The following is a 10,557-nucleotide window of genomic DNA, read 5'->3' as shown; positions in this document are numbered from 1 at the left end:
TTTACTGAATCTATTTATTTATGTGCCAGATGCTGTGCAGGTCTTGGGGACACACAAATACTGAGATAGCAGTTCCTGCTTTCAAGAAATTTATGTTCTAAGTCAGAGGTTTCAAAGCATGGTCAGGGAACACATGAGGGTCCATGACAGCCTTCCAGGGGATCTTCATGGTCAGGCTACTTTTTCCATAATACTAAGATGGCATTTTTTTTTTACTCTATTGGCATTTGCACTTAGGGTACAAAAGTAATGGTGGATAAAACTTAGCATGAATTCCTTAACATTCATCAAGACAGTGGTACCCGCCCCCCCTGCACAGAAAAAAAATGCCAATTTGACAGTAGAACATCCTTGACAAAGCAGGAAAAATGATTAATTTTATTAAATTTCAACCTGAAGTATACATCTTTTTAATATTCTGTGTAATGAAATAGGTACACATAAAGTATTTTTGCTGAATACTGAAGTATGATGGTTGTCAGAGGAAAAACATTTGTGGGATTGAGTTGCAAGCTGAACTAGCCACTTTTTTCATGGAACAAAGTTTTTATTAAAAGAACGATTGACAAACTGTGGTTATTTGGCAGAGGTTTTCTCAAAAAAGAACAAAGTGAGCTTGTCCTTTCAAGGAGAACAACCGACAGTATTTATAGCCAATAATACAATTTGAGCTTTCAAATGAAACTTAGAGTTTTGGAAAACAAGAGCTTGTAGCTTCCCAATAATTAAAGACTTCTCTGATGAGAATGGTAGTGATATTAACAAATTTATTTTTTTGATATTATACAGTGAAATTGTCAAGTTGGAATGATGTATATAACTCAGCAAATCACTCTTTTCCAAATTACAAAATTGTATGATGTTACAAAATCATACATTGAGGAAAGATCCATTCAAAGTGGAAAATAGACCAATGGATTTTAATGTAACAAAATACAGAAAGTTCACTGATTGGCTTTCTGATTACACATTGAAAATGAACTTTAAGAATCTACCACTCGTCAAGTTTTAGCATAGTATTAAGAAGAATATCCTTGAAAAGGCTATTAAAATATCCCTCCCCGGGCGCCTGGGTGGCTCAGTCAGTTAAGCGTCTGCCTTTGGCTCAAGTCATGATTCCAGGGTCCTGGGATTGAGCCCCACATCGGACTCCCTGCTCAGCGGGGAGTCTGCTTCTCCCTCTACCCCTCACCCCACTTGTGTTCTCTCTCTCTCTCACTCTCTCTATCAAATAAATAAAATAAAAATAAAATAAAATAAAGTAAAATAAAATATCCCTCCCTTCTCCAGATGTCTCTGAGACTGGACTTTCCTCATATGTTTCAACCCAAAACAATTTATTGCAACATGTTAAATGTAAAGGCAGATATGAGAGTCCATTGCAAAAATGTAAAACAATGCTACTTATCTCTCTGAAATTTTTGTTTTGAAAAATATAATTATTTTCATAAAAATGTGTTTTTAGATGTTAACATGTAATACATTTGTATTGTTATTTTAAGCAAATCAATCAGTAAGAATTTTAAGAATTTCTTAATTTTAATTTCTTATACAATAAATATCAGTAGGTATTACCCCCATATATACTTCTCTTCAGGGTCTTCAATACTTTTTAAGAATACAAAACATCCTGAGGCCAAAAAGTTTGAGAACCACTGGTCTAAGAACAAGACACAGATCTAATAAATAAGTAATTCTAACCTACTACATTAAGGGCTTTGATAGGAAAAAGTACAAGATAACATGGGAGGATAGAGGACAGGCATCCAGCCCAGTCTTGGAGACAGAAGGCTCCCTGGAGGAGGTTATCTCTAAGCTAGGACTTGATGGATGATAAGTTGGCATGCTAAGAGGGGTATGATGTTCAAGACGAAAGGAAGAACTTATACACAGGTCCAGAAGAAAGGATGGTTCAGTCATGAAAATAGAAGTTGGTGGAACTAGAGAATAGTTTATGACAATGTAGGTTGTTCTGATTATATAATTATTTCAATAAAATAAGTATATATCATTTCAATAAAATAAATTAGTAAAGGGTCAAAAATTGGCTCTGGTCTCAAGCATACATAATACTAGTTGGGGGGTGAGGCAAGTGGGAAATGGTCTCTGGTATACTGTACCTATTTTATAGGAAGTCTTAAAAAACCACCTCAATAAGTTTTCACAAATATATGATTACAAGTTGTAATCTATATTCTGGGATATCTCTAAACTTAAGCCAAAAGACCTTTTTCTTGTTTAAAAGAATTCTAATGAGATGTTTAAAGTCTGATTTGAATTTGAAACAATACAAGTTGAAGTTTAAAGCCTGATATCCTTCATAAATACTCAATTTCCATCCAGATCAGTGATAGTTATCTCATGAACTTGGGTTGTATCCAACAGTGATTGTTCTCTCTAAGTGACATACATTGTAATGTGAACTTCTCCACGTCTTGATGGCCTCTTTGTCATGTTTGCCATATAGCCACGGTTTCCTGTTTTTCTATTTCTTTTATGTTTTAATAGTGTCTTCCCATAGCACTAAAGAAAACCTTTAAATCAAATGCCCCAAGAGCTTGGTGTTGCCAGATGCCAAGGTAGGCATGTGTCCTGAAGGCCAGCCAGGTCATCAGCAACTCTAAGAGGTATGTCCCTCCTCAAAGTCCCAGTTTATTCCATGGGTATTCATGAGCTGGAACAGAGCTCCTGAGAGTGATTTTTCTCTTTCTGGAAGGGGTTAAGAAGAAGCAGAAACAAATATTTATGGCTTAGAAGTTAGGCCTAGTACAATTGGTATCTTGGAATAGAAACCCACCCACAATCATGTCACTGAAATCATTGAATGGCAGGCTACTGTTAAGTGTTATAGAATTAGGATCTGCTGTCAGGAGAATGCAGTGGCGAGGTCGTATTGCTACACTTCACAAACTTTATCCAAGTGGCCCTGTTTAGTTTAGAAATGTTTGTAGGGTACTCCAGAGAATATTTTTGGCAGGGATCATATCTATTAACTTATGTTTGCTGCATACACATTGTTTTATCAGTATGTCATTTGCATTATATGTTGCATATTATTTGTTTATTTGTATGTTTTGTGGCTCCTGAGAATGCTGAAGGACAAAATAATACAACCATGGGTGGATTATAGTTTGACATTTCTCACAGTATATTATATTTTAAGGCACTATCACAAACAACAAAAAAAGCAGGAAAATAGGTCAAAGCAGTAAAACTAATCTAAAACTAAGATCGATTTTGTAACTATGGATACCACCTATATCTCCCAGAAGATTTTAAAATAAATTAGACATGTAAATATGCTATATCCCTAGCAACTGTCTGACACCAGTGTGTATATAGTGAATGGTGTAGGAGTAAATGAATGGATGACTAAACTCTAACACATAGAAATGACAGATATCCACAGTTTCCAAACGAGGCAATCGAGACGCAATGAAGTGAGGTCGCTTGTCCAACATACGCATAGCTAAAGAACAGTGGGACTGGGCTTTGATGTCAGGTAACCTGAATATAGACTCACTTGATTAACCTCTACACCACACTTTAATAGGATATAAAGGAAGTTTTGAGAGATCATTTATATTTAGGTACTGTGACATCTTCCCATCAAATATGTTGATTAAATATTTAGTAATTATTTGTTGGATGAGAAGTCGGACACACATATATGGGTCTAACGTCCTCGCTGTCAATAATCACTTTCTGGGCTCATCTTCCTGGTGGCAGTGAGGGGAGTGGTGGATCAGAATCCCCGGGGGGAAATCATGACCGGCTCAAAGACTAGCACAGTGGTCTTCATGTGAAAATGAGCACCCTGAGTAGCACCCTCTTCCACGCTTCCACACTGTGTCCCACTACTTCACGCTGCTGTCATGACCAAAGTAAATGCTCTTCCAGATCCTATCAAAACGTTCTTTTACGATTACCCTTCGCTTTGGTTTGGTTTGCTTTTAATCCTATTGATTAATATATTTTGACGTTTCAAATGCTTAATAGGCAGTCAATTTTACTATTTACCACAGGAGGGCATGCGGTTTAAAGGGTTGAGAAATGACGATTTGGTCGTGTTTCCTCAAGGTTGTAATACTATCTGCTAGTGATAGTTGTAATAACCTTCCTGCGCTGGTTGTGTATTCTGGGAAATGGAAGCATGGGGATTCAGAGAGACAATGTTTCTAAAGCTTGCTACAAACTTGAAGGCAGTACCAATGCCTGGGTGCATGGGGACTGTTCTGAGTCTGGTCATCATCCCACACTCTTTACTGTCAGTTGGACCTTCTTATGCCATGTCCTCTAGAATAGCCAGCTTCTCACTCCCGGCTGTGGACGGAGGAATGGTAGTGCAAGGGCATTCAAGATGCTGCTTCATTCCACGTGGAATCTGTGCCACTTCACAATTCTTTCCATGGCGTTCTGTCCGGCGAACCTTCTAAAGAATGTTTAAAATGCCATTTCTCAGGCACCTGGGTGGCTCAGTTGGTTAAGCGTCTGCCTTCGGCTCAGGTCATGATCCCGGAGTCCCGGGATCAGGTCCCACATCGGACTCCCTGCTCAGCGGGGAGTCTGCTTCTCCCGCTGCCCCTCACCCCACTCTCGTGCTCTCTCTCTCACTCTCTCTTAAATAAATAAATAAATAAATAAATAAATAAATAAATAAATAAAATCTTTAAAAAAATAAATAAAATGCCATTTCTCCACTTTCCCTGATTTTTCATATCTGCCCTTCTCCTGTCTGGAAAGTAGCTCTATGAGGGTAGGGAAGGGACCAAACTTGTTTTTCTCAACATTGTAGCTTCAGGAACTACTACAGTATCTGGTACATGGTAAATAATATTAAAGATGTGTGGACTAAATGAATGTATGAGTGACTGAATAAATGACCATCTCTTTGTGTGCTGATATCACAGCTTGGATTTTTTTTTCTTTTAATCTCATTATCTGTATATGTTTGCCATTTTTTCCTATCCCTTTCAAAAAGTTGTCTCTCACAAACAGAAAGAATCCATCTCTGAAGTAGCTAATCCATAAACAACTGTGGAATTCTAAACAAAACCAAGCTTCTTTCAGAAATGGCAGAACTTGAAATGCCGTTTAATGGGAAATCAGATACTTGCTGACCATAGGATTTGAGAGAAGTTGCCCATAATTTTCTTTATTGCTAATTTAAATCCCAGTGGATTTCAAATGTTCTTATCCAGCTTCAACCTATTTAGAGAAGGAGGACCACGTACCCTGACCGTGCTCTTGAGAAGCACAGAGATGAGAAATGCTGAATCAGGCAGCTTCGCAGGCAGTCCCAATCCTTCACCTGTTCTCGATCATCCTCACAACCCCTCCCATGATGTGGGGTGGGATTGGGGCACAGTCATCTAAGACACCAGGCTACGTGGGAGTTTTCCAGAAGGAATTACACAAGGAATTCTACCTCCCAAAGCGCCTAACACCCCCTGTCGGTTTCCTACTGCTGTTGTAACAAATCACCACAACTTTAGTGCTTTAAAACAGCACAAAGTTATTATTTTACATTTCTAGGGATTGCAAGTCCTAACATCTAGGTGTCAGCAGAGTTTCGTTCCTTCTGGAGGCCCCAGGGGAGAATCCATTTCCTTGCCTTTTCCGGCTTCCAGGGACTGCCCACATTCCTTGGCTCATGGCCCCTCACAGCCCCTCCTTCCATTTTCAGAGCCAGCTGTGTACCTTCAAATCTCCATCTCTGTCCGTCACCTCATCACATCTCTCTTACATCTTCACATCTCCTTCTCTAACTCAGACACTCCTGTATCCCTCTTATAAGGACCTTTGGGGTTACATTGAGCCCACCCTAGATAATCCAGGATAATCTCCCCATTTCAAAATCCTTATTAATCATATCTGCAAAGTCTCTTTTGCCAGATAAAGTAACATATTCACAAATTCCAAGGATTATGGCATGAAAAGCTCTGGGGGCTATTATTCTGCCCACCGCCCCACCCCACCCTCTTTCTTCCTAATGGCCTCATAAAATGGCATTCAGATCCTCCCATCTCCCAGTGCCAAGCACATTTACTGATTGCTGGAGGCTTCTGTATCACTTCCTCCTTCTGAATTTTCCTTGGGCATCCCAGCTGGATGCACCTGCTTCTTCCTCACACTCCTTTGAGCAACCTGGACCTTCTCGAGGGTATTCCTTTCTGCTGCCTTACACCATATTGGTATGTGTATATATTACTTTCCTGACCAACCTGAGCCAGGAGCCCACTCTTTGCCCTCCTGGGACTCAGAACAGTGCGGCAGATTGCAGGAACTCAGCTGTTGCTGCTAGTTTGCAGCAGATGACTTGTGAGCCACTTCTCCCTGGGCCTGGTGCCCTCCAGATGTTTCCCTCAGAGTACTGGGACAGAATCCCTTACCCCCTACCCTAGAGCACCATTGCTAGCAAGTGATGGCTTCCCTGCCTGTGAACTGGTTGGATTCCACAATCACCGTCTGCTTCGAATACATGGTCTCTGGGGGCTGCTGGTGGCCTGCAGAGGGAGACTGCTTTTACATCCCAGCTTTCCACCGTGCGCAAGCCAGGCTTCTAATTGCTTTGCTGTTTGCCGTGGCAGGGGCTGCTTGTCTGCAGTGCTGGCTGAGAAGCTCCACCTGTAAGCAAGCTCAGCTATTTCCAGTATAATTCTCTTTCCCTCAGGATGCCATTCTCTACATGTGTCGGAATGACTCACTTGGCACCTGCACTGGGTAAGAGCTTGAGCTTGGTGAAAAGGCACTGGCTGAGAATGTCCCAGTCTCATTTTCAACCACTCCCTTGGAAGGCCTCACCTTAACCCAGGTGGACTCTTACCTCCCCAGCTAGCCAAGAAATGCAGAAGTATGAGCTATTTAATTGCCAGGCTCTAGGTGAAGCTTGGAGCTGGGTCGAAGTGGATTAAAGAGCAGGGTGGCTTAGGGAATAAAAACATGAAATCAAAGTTTCTGCCCTGACACATTTCACAATCAACTGGGGAGAAAGATAAGTTACCAAGTCATTACAAAATTCTGCAAAATCTATCAGCTAAGTGCTATGAAGCTGGGAAAAAAAAATAAGTGGTTTACATCTCACAGTCTTCATCTGGATAAATTCAAAATATTAAAGATGAAGTCTTACAAATACTAGAGAAAACCCTGGGAGAATTTTTCTTATATAATCTCAGAATGGCAAAGCCCTTTCTTTCTTTCTTTTTTTTTTTTAAAGATTTTATTTATTTATTTGAGAGAGAGAATGAGAGATAGAGAGCATGAGAGGGAAGAGGGTCAGAAGGAGAAGCAGACTCCTTGCTGAGCAGGGAGCCTGATGTGGGACTCGATCCTGGGACTCCAGGATCATGACCTGAGCCGAAGGCAGACGCTTAACCAACTGAGCCACCCAGGCGCCAGCAAAGCCCTTTCTAAATACAAATAGGACTCATAAGCTGCAAATGAAACAGTAGTTAAATTTAACTACATAAAAAAATATTCCCCACAGCAAAATCTATAATACATAAAGTTAACAAACAATTGCCAAACTGTAAAAGGATTTGTAAGTCATATTACATAACAAGACTAAATTCTCTAATGTATGAAGGCTACATATAAATCAATAACAAAACATTAACCATCCCAATAGAAAAATGGGCAAACGATATAAGCAGACAGCTCATAGAAAAGGAAACGCAGATGGCCCTTACACATAAGAAAAAATGGTCCATATCACTTATAATAACAGAAATGCAACTAAAATTACACAGAGATGTACTTCTTTTCCTAAAATTTGGCAAAATTAAAAAAGTTGGAAAACACTTATATTATGAGGAATCAGCAGCCCATTCTTGTTACTGGTAGAAGTACCTATTGGTACCACACCAACAGCAGGCAAATTTTCAACCTCTATCACAATTATGGACATGCATATCCTATGACTCAGCAATTCTGCTAGGAGTTCATAGAAAATGACATCTATAGAAACGTATTTACTGCAGCACTGTTTCTATTATCAAAAGATTGGAAGTAATCATCAATAGATGAATGATAAAGAGTAGAGTGATAAATTATGATATTCACATACAATGGGATTCTGTGCCTTTCTCAAAAGGAATGGGGATGCTCTTTATGACAATTATGGAAATATTTCGAAGATATGTTAAGTGACAAAAGCAAGGCACAGAACAGTGTGTTCTGTGAGCTGCATTTAGTATAAAAGAAGGGAGGAGTCAGCTACTGGTTGTTTTCAAGAATAAGCTCAGTATAGTTCTACTGGATGTTTTTGCTCATGCTATCCTTTCTCCATCTCTGCCTATTGAAAAATATTTATTCTTCCAGGACAATTTCAAATATTTCTTCCTTTATGAACTTTTATTGATCTCCTGGATTAAATACTCTCTTGATTGAAAAAAAGTGTAAAATTATTAAGAGAATAGTTTTAAGGTTTTGGGTGAGGGATCCTTCCTAAGGAAGACAATCCCCAAAAATTCATAAAGGAAGAAGATTGATTTAATTTTATAAGACATTTAATATTTTTTATGGTCAAAGACATCATAAATGGACTTATAAGAAAATCTAACAGACTGAGCATCATATATTGATGACAAAGGCGTCCAGATTATATAAATAGCTCCTATAAACCGACAAAGACAAAACCAACAGTCCAGTAGAAAAAAAGGGCCTATTTTAAGGACAAGTGCAGTTTGTTAGAAAAAGAGACGAGCAAATAAAAAATGTTCAATTTTAAATGAATATTTTTCTCCTTTTGTTGAGTAAAAAATAAAGAGATTTATACTATAATGGGGAAACAGTCAAGGATGTGGTGGGGGGTATAAATTGTTAAATTCTCTTTGTAAGGTAATTTGGCAGGAGTCATTGAATGCTAAAAATATGTATCACCTTCAACCCATCTATTGGACTTTTAGGCTTCTGTGCTCAGAGATACATATATATGCACATAGAAGCACTTAAAAGCATTGTCATTGTAACATTATTTACAATAGGAAAAAGCCAAGATCTCTTAAGGACCACCAATAGGGGAAAGTATGCATGAACCAAGATAAATTCATTCTGTCGTTAGAGTGCAGTAATTTAAAAAATAAAGTAGATTTCTTCATATTTGCATGAAAAGAGCTCCAAAAGGAATGTCACTGAAGTACAGTATGTAAAATACTCTTCTGGTTATGGCCCTATAATGAGGCCATGTGGTAAGAAAGTGAGGGCAGCCTACAGCCAGGGAGGAACTGAATCCTGCCAACAACCACATGCCTGAGTGCGGAAGCAGATCCTTCTCCGCTCAGGCCTTCAGATGGTCACAGTCACAGCCCCAGCGAACACTTGGCAGCCCTCTGAGCGACCCTGAAGCAGGGAGCTCAGCTAGGCTGCACCTGGACTCCTGATCTAGAGAAACTGAGATAATAAACATTGTTTTAACCCAGTAAAATAAAATAAAATAAAATAAATTATTCTGTTTATAGGGGGAAAGCTATATGTATGGATATATATGCGTGTAGGGGATAGGTATGTGTCTGTGCATATACACAGAATATATGTAACTGTTTGTATGCATACACATACATAAATACGAAAAGGTATATATATATATATATATGAGTTTAGCTTAATAACTGTCATTACGTCTAGGGAGGGGAGTAGAATTAGTAGTGGGGTAGGAGGGGCTTTGATTTTATGCTCTATACCTTTATAAGATTTTGTTGTTTGTTTGTTGTTGAAAGGTAGTGGTGGGAAGGACCCAGTTCACACTTGGAGAAGGGATTTGATCTCAGTTAATTGGCCTCCCAGTGTGATATTTTTTCCACTGTTCCACCAAAAGAAAAGAAGAGGCACTTTCGGAATCAAGGATGATTAAATAGAAATAAATATGAGACATTTTCCCGGCTATGAAGGACCCCACTGAATTTTCAGACATTTCCTCTTATAACTAACCTAAATAGCAATTATTGAAAGTGAGACCCATTTATTTTATGTGCAGGGAGTATGGCTGCACCTACCACCACTTAGCTAACTTAAAATTTGGAAAGAAAGGACTAACCAATACTGAGTAAGAAAAAAAAGAAGAAGAAGATAGCAAGAGGGGAAGAATGCGGGGCGGGGGGTGGAAATCGGAGAGCGAGACGAACCATGAGAGACGATGGACTCTGAAAAACAAACTGAGGGTTCTAGAGGGGAGGGGGGTGGGAGGATGGGTTAGCCTGGTGATGGGTGTTAAGGAGGCACGTTCTGCATGGAGCCCTGGGTGTTATGCACAAACAATGAATCATGGAACACTACATCAAAAACTAATGATGTAATGTATGGTGATTAACATAACAATAAAAAATAAAAAAAATAAAGACTATTTCTTAACCCTTAAATGACACATTGCCTTAAATTACATGCTAGAATCATTTTAATTTTAAACAGTAACACAATATCAGAGGTTCATTTGATGTGAAATTTACTCTGACTTTTAGGTCCTTCTCTCTTATTCCTCTTCCTAACCAATAATTTGCTGTGCTTGGTTTCCTTTAATTTGCTTTAATTCCTATAGCGTGGAGGAAGAGTGTTATATAGGGA

The sequence above is a fragment of the Halichoerus grypus genome, chromosome 2 (genome assembly GCF_964656455.1).
Source record: "Halichoerus grypus chromosome 2, mHalGry1.hap1.1, whole genome shotgun sequence".
Lineage (NCBI taxonomy): Eukaryota > Metazoa > Chordata > Mammalia > Carnivora > Phocidae > Halichoerus > Halichoerus grypus.
The sequence above is the reverse complement of the archived record's forward strand: the minus strand, read 5'-3'. Positions refer to the sequence as shown.